Here is a 5,850-nt window from a genome sequence, read left to right as displayed (position 1 = left end):
AAATACATCAGGATCAGTGGCAAAGATGTAGCGCTGGACCTGGGAAGGGTGAGTGTTTTATAAAAAAAAAAAAAAACTTTGCTCACCCTTCTAAGGTCCAGCGCTGCGTCTTTGCCGTTGATCCTGATGTATTTGGCTGCAGCACTGCAAACAATAAAGACATCAGGATCAGCGGCAAAGACGCAGCGCTGGACCTGTTAAGGGTGAGTAAAGCTTTTTTTTTAAGCAAACAAAGCTTTACTCACCCTTCCCAGGTCCAGCGCTGCGACTTTGCCACGGATCCTGATGTCTTTATTGTTTGCAGCCAATCACCGAGCTCAAGTAGGCGGTACAAACCGCTGAGAGCTCCTGAACTGTCAGTGCTGCAGACAATAACGGATTTAGTGTTGGACCAGGGGAGGGTGAGTTAAGATTTTTTTTTTTTTAACTGGTCCAACACTAAATCAGTTATTATTTGCAGTGCTGACACTGAGTTCAGGAGCTCTCAGCGGTTTGTGCTGCCTACTCGAGCTCGGTGATTATTGGCTGCAGCCAATCACAGAGCTCGAGTAGGCGGCACAAACCGGGCTGAGAACTCCTGAACTCACTGTTAGCGCTGCAGACAATAACGGATTTAGTGTTGGACTAAGGGAGGGTGAGTTAATACTTTGTTTTATGGGCCAAAAAAAATCTTAACTCACCCTCCCCTGGTCCAACACAACATCTGTTATTGTCTGCAGCGCTGACAGCGATTTTAGGAGCTCCCAGCGGTTTGTGCCGCCTACTCGAGCTCTGTGAGTGGCTGCAGCGCTGCAAACAAAGACCTCAGGAACAGTGGCAAAGACGCAGCGCTGAACCTGGGAAGGGTGAGTAAAGCGTTTGTTGTAGTAAAAAAAAAAGCTTTACTCACCCTTCCCAGGTCCAGCGCTGTGTCTTCACCGCTGATCCGATGTCTGTTTGCAGTGCTGTAGCCAGACATCAGGATCAGCGGCAAAAATGCAGTGCTGGACCGGGGAAGAGTGAGTAAAGCATTTTCTTTTTTTTTTTTTTTTTTTTTTAATAGACTACAGCCAGAAGACATTTTTCTGAAACCGGAATACCTCTTTTTAAGGTTCTGCAAAAAAAAAAAATAGAAAAAGGCAACAACCCTCTGTTTTGTGTACACAGCTCCGATGCACGCCTCCGGTCCCAGATTACACTTTGCATAGTCCGACTCTTTGCTCACCTCCCAGATGTCATAGATGGACGGGGCTGCAGACACTCAATCTGTAACCACACAGACATCGATTTGCACAGGAGCTGCAAACCGAAAACGGTAGATTAATGAAAACCTTTCCGAGCGGCTTCACTTTTTCATGTTTGATACATTGAAGCAACAAACAAAAAAAATAATGTAGTTTCAAAGTTGGAAATTTCCTTTTCAGTCGGTGTTTTCCTCCTCGTTCCTTTGTTGTTGGGCGGTGGGGTTTGTTTGTAATGTTGTCGATTCTTTGTGTTTTCTTTGTATCGAGACGGAAATGTAGTAAATAATATTTTTTAAGCTAAAGTTCAGATTATTTTGTGATGTCCTAATTCTAGAGCCGATCAGTAATCCAGGGAAGGAAAATGGTGAACCAGGTATGAGAGGGGGTCCCCTGTGCCATGACAGCGGTCAGAGGGCTGATATTGACCACTGGCCCAAATATAAGAGTGATATACAGTGCTTTGCGAAAGTATTCAGCCCACTTGAATTTTTTCAACCTTTTCCCACATTTTCAGGCTTCAAACATAAAGATAAAGAAGGGAATTTTGTTTACTTACCGTAAATTCCTTTTCTTCTAGCTCCTATTGGGAGACCCAGACAATTGGGTGTATAGCTTCTGCCTCCGGAGGCCACACAAAGTATTACACTTTAAAAAGTGTAACCCCTCCCCTCTGCCTATACACCCCCCGTGCATCACGGGCCCATCAGTTTTGGTGCAAAAGCAGGAAGGAGGAAACTTATAAATTGGTCTAAGGTAAATTCAATCCGAAGGATGTTCGGAGAACTGAAAACCATGAACCAAGAACAATTGCACATGAACAACATGTGTACACAAAAGAACAACCAGCCCGAAGGGAACAGGGGCGGGTGCTGGGTCTCCCAATAGGAGCTAGAAGAAAAGGAATTTACGGTAAGTAAACAAAATTCCCTTCTTCTTTGTCGCTCTATTGGGAGACCCAGACAATTGGGACGTCCAAAAGCAGTCCCTGGGTGGGTAAAAGAATACCTCGGTAAAAAAGCCGTAAAACGGCCCCTTCCTACAGGTGGGCAACTGCCGCCTGAAGGACTCGCCTACCTAGGCTGGCATCTGCCGAAGCATAGGCATGCACCTGATAGTGTTTCGTGAAAGTGTGCAGGCTCGACCAGGTAGCCGCCTGACACACCTGCTGAGCCGTAGCCTGGTGCCGCAGTGCCCAGGACGTACCCACGGCTCTGGTAGAATGGGCTTTCAGCCCTGAAGGAACCGGAAGCCCAGAAGAACGGTAGGCTTCAAGAATTGGTTCCTTGATCCACCGAGCCAAGGTTGACTTGGAAGCCTGCGACCCTTTACGCTAGCCAGCGACAAGGACAAAGAGCGCATCCGAGCGGCGCAGGGGCGCCGTACGGGAAATGTAGAGTCTGAGTGCTCTCACTAGATCTAACAAATGCAAATCCTTTTCACATTGGTGAACTGGATGAGGGCAAAAGGAAGGTAAGGAGATATCCTGATTGAGATGAAAAGGGGATACCACCTTAGGGAGAAATTCCGGAACCGGACGCAGAACCACCTTGTCCTGGTGAAACACCAGGAAGGGGGCTTTGCATGACAGCGCTGCTAGCTCAGACACTCTCCGAAGTGATGTGACTGCTACTAGGAAGACCACCTTCTGCGAAAGGCGTGAAAGAGAAACCTCCCTCATTGGCTCGAAAGGTGGTTTCTGAAGAGCCGTTAGCACCCTGTTCAGATCCCAGGGTTCTAGCGGACGCTTGTAAGGAGGGACGATGTGACAAACCCCCTGCAGGAACGTGCGTACCTGTGGAAGCCTGGCTAGACGCTTTTGAAAAAACACAGAGAGCGCCGAGACTTGTCCCTTAAGAGAGCCGAGCGACAAACCCTTTTCCATTCCGGATTGAAGGAAGGACAGAAAAGTGGGCAAGGCAAATGGCCAGGGAGTAAAACCCTGATCAGAGCACCAGGATAAGAAGATCCTCCAAGTTCTGTGATAGATCTTGGCTGACGTTGGTTTCCTAGCCTGTCTCATAGTGGCAATGACATCTTGAGATAACCCTGAAGACGCTAGGATCCAGGACTCAATGGCCACACAGTCAGGTTGAGGGCCGCAGAATTCAGATGAAAAAATGGCCCTTGAGACAGCAAGTCTGGTCGGTCTGGTAGTGCCCATGGTTGGCCCACCGTGAGATGCCACAGATCCGGGTACCACGACCTCCTCGGCCAGTCTGGGGCGATGAGGATGGCGCGGCGGCAGTCGGACCTGATCTTGCGTAACACTCTGGGCAACAGTGCCAGAGGAGGAAATACATAAGGCAGTCGAAACTGCGACCAATCCTGAACTAGTGCGTCTGCCGCCAGAGCTCTGTGATCTTGAGACCGTGCCATGAATGTCGGGACCTTGTGGTTGTGCCGGGACGCCATTAGGTCGACGTCCGGCTTCCCCCAGCGGCAACAGATCTCTTGAAAAACGTCCGGGTGAAGAGACCATTCCCCTGCGTCCATGCCCTGGCAACTGAGAACGTCTGCTTCCCAGTTTTCTACGCCCGGGATGTGAACTGCGGAGATGGTGGAGGCTGTGGCTTCCACCCACAGCAGAATCCGCCGAACTTCCTGGAAGGCTTGCCGACTGCGTGTCCCGCCTTGGTGGTTGATGTATGCCACCGCCGTGGCGTTGTCCGACTGAATTCGGATCTGCTTGCCTTGCACCCACGGCTGGAACGCCTTTAGGGCTAGATACACTGCCCTTATCTCCAGAACATTGATCTGAAGGGAGGACTCTGGCTGAGTCCAGGTACCCTGGTCCCTGTGGTGGAGGAAGACCGCTCCCCACCCTGACAGGCTCGCGTCCGTCGTGACCACAGCCCAGGATGGGGGCAGGAAGGATTTCCCCTTCGACAAAGAAGTGGGAAGAAGCCACCACTGAAGGGAGGCCTTGGCTGCCCGAGAAAGGGAGACGTTCCTGTCGAGGGACGTCGACTTCCTGTCCCATTTGCGGAGAATGTCCCATTGAATTGGACGCAGATGAAACTGCGCAAATGGAACTGCCTCCATTGCTGCCACCATCTTCCCTAGGAAGTGCATGAGGCGCCTCAAGGGGTGCGACTGGGCTCAAAGGAGAGATTGCACCCCTGTCTGTAGTGAACGCTGTTTGTCCAGCGGAAGTTTCACTATCGCTGAGAGAGTATGAAACTCCATGCCAAGATATGTTAGTGATTGGGCCGGTGTCAGATTTGACTTTGGGAAATTGATGATCCACCCGAATCTCTGGAGAGTCTCCAGAGCAATGTTCAGGCTGTGTTGGCATGCCACCCGAGAGGGTGCCTTGACAAGCAGATCGTCTAAGTAAGGGATCACCGAGTGTCCCTGAGAGTGTAGGACTGCTACCACTGTTGCCATGACCTTGGTGAAGACCCGTGGGGCTGTCGCCAGGCCGAAAGGCAGTGCCACGAACTGAAGGTGTTCGTCCCCGATGGCGAAACGCAGGAAGCGCTGATGCTCTGGTGCAATCGGCACGTGAAGATAAGCATCCCTGATGTCGATTGATGCTAGGAAGTCTCCTTGGGACATCGAGGCGATGACTGAGCGGAGAGATTCCATCCGGAACCGCCTGGTTTTCACGTGTCTGTTGAGCAGTTTGAGGTCCAGAACGGGACGGAAAGATCCGTCCTTTTTTGGCACCACAAACAAGTTGGAGTAAAAACCGTGACCCCATTGCTGAAGGGGAACAGGGATCACCACTCCTTCTGCCTTCAGAGTGTTCACCGCCTGAAGAAGAGCATCGGCTCGCTCGGGGGGCGGAGATGTTCTGAAGAAACGAGTCAGAGGACGAGAGCTGAACTCTATCCTGTAACCGTGAGACAAAATGTCTCGCACCCATCGGTCTTGGACATGTGGCAACCAGGCGCCGCAAAAGCGGGAGAGCCTGCCACCGACCGAGGATGCGGTTTGGGGAGGCCGAAAGTCATGAGGAGGCCGCTTTGGGAGCGGTTCCTCCGGCGGTCTTTTTAGGACGTGACTTAGACCGCCATGAATCAGAGTTCCTCTGACCCTTCTGAGGCCTTTTGGACGAGGAGAACTGAGACCTTCCCGCGGGCCGAAAGGACCGAAACCTCGATTGTACCTTCCGTTGTTGAGGTCTGTTTGGTTTGGACTGGGGTAAGGACGAGTCCTTTCCCTTGGATTGTTTAATGATTTCATCCAATTGCTCGCCAAACAGGCGGTCGCCAGAAAATGGCAAACCGGTTAAGAACTTTTTGGAAGCAGAGTCTGCCTTCCATTCACGTAGCCACATGGCCCTGCGGACTGCCACAGAATTGGCGGATGCTACCGCTGTACGGCTCGCAGAGTCCAGTACAGCATTCATGGCGTAGGACGCAAAAGCCGACGCCTGAGAGGTTAAAGACACCACCTGCGGAGTAGAGGCACGTGTGACCGCATTAATCTCAGACAGACAAGCTGAGATATCTTGGATTGCCCATACGGCTGCGAATGCCGGAGCAAAAGACGCGCCGATAGCTTCATAGATGGATTTCATCAGGAGCTCTATTTGCCTGTCAGTGGCATCCTTGAGTGATGAACCATCTGCCACTGCAACTATGGATCTAGCCGCCAGTCTGGAGACTGGAGGATCCACCTT

Source organism: Anomaloglossus baeobatrachus, chromosome 11 (genome assembly GCF_048569485.1).
Source record: "Anomaloglossus baeobatrachus isolate aAnoBae1 chromosome 11, aAnoBae1.hap1, whole genome shotgun sequence".
Lineage (NCBI taxonomy): Eukaryota > Metazoa > Chordata > Amphibia > Anura > Aromobatidae > Anomaloglossus > Anomaloglossus baeobatrachus.
Note: the sequence above shows the minus strand (reverse complement) of the source record.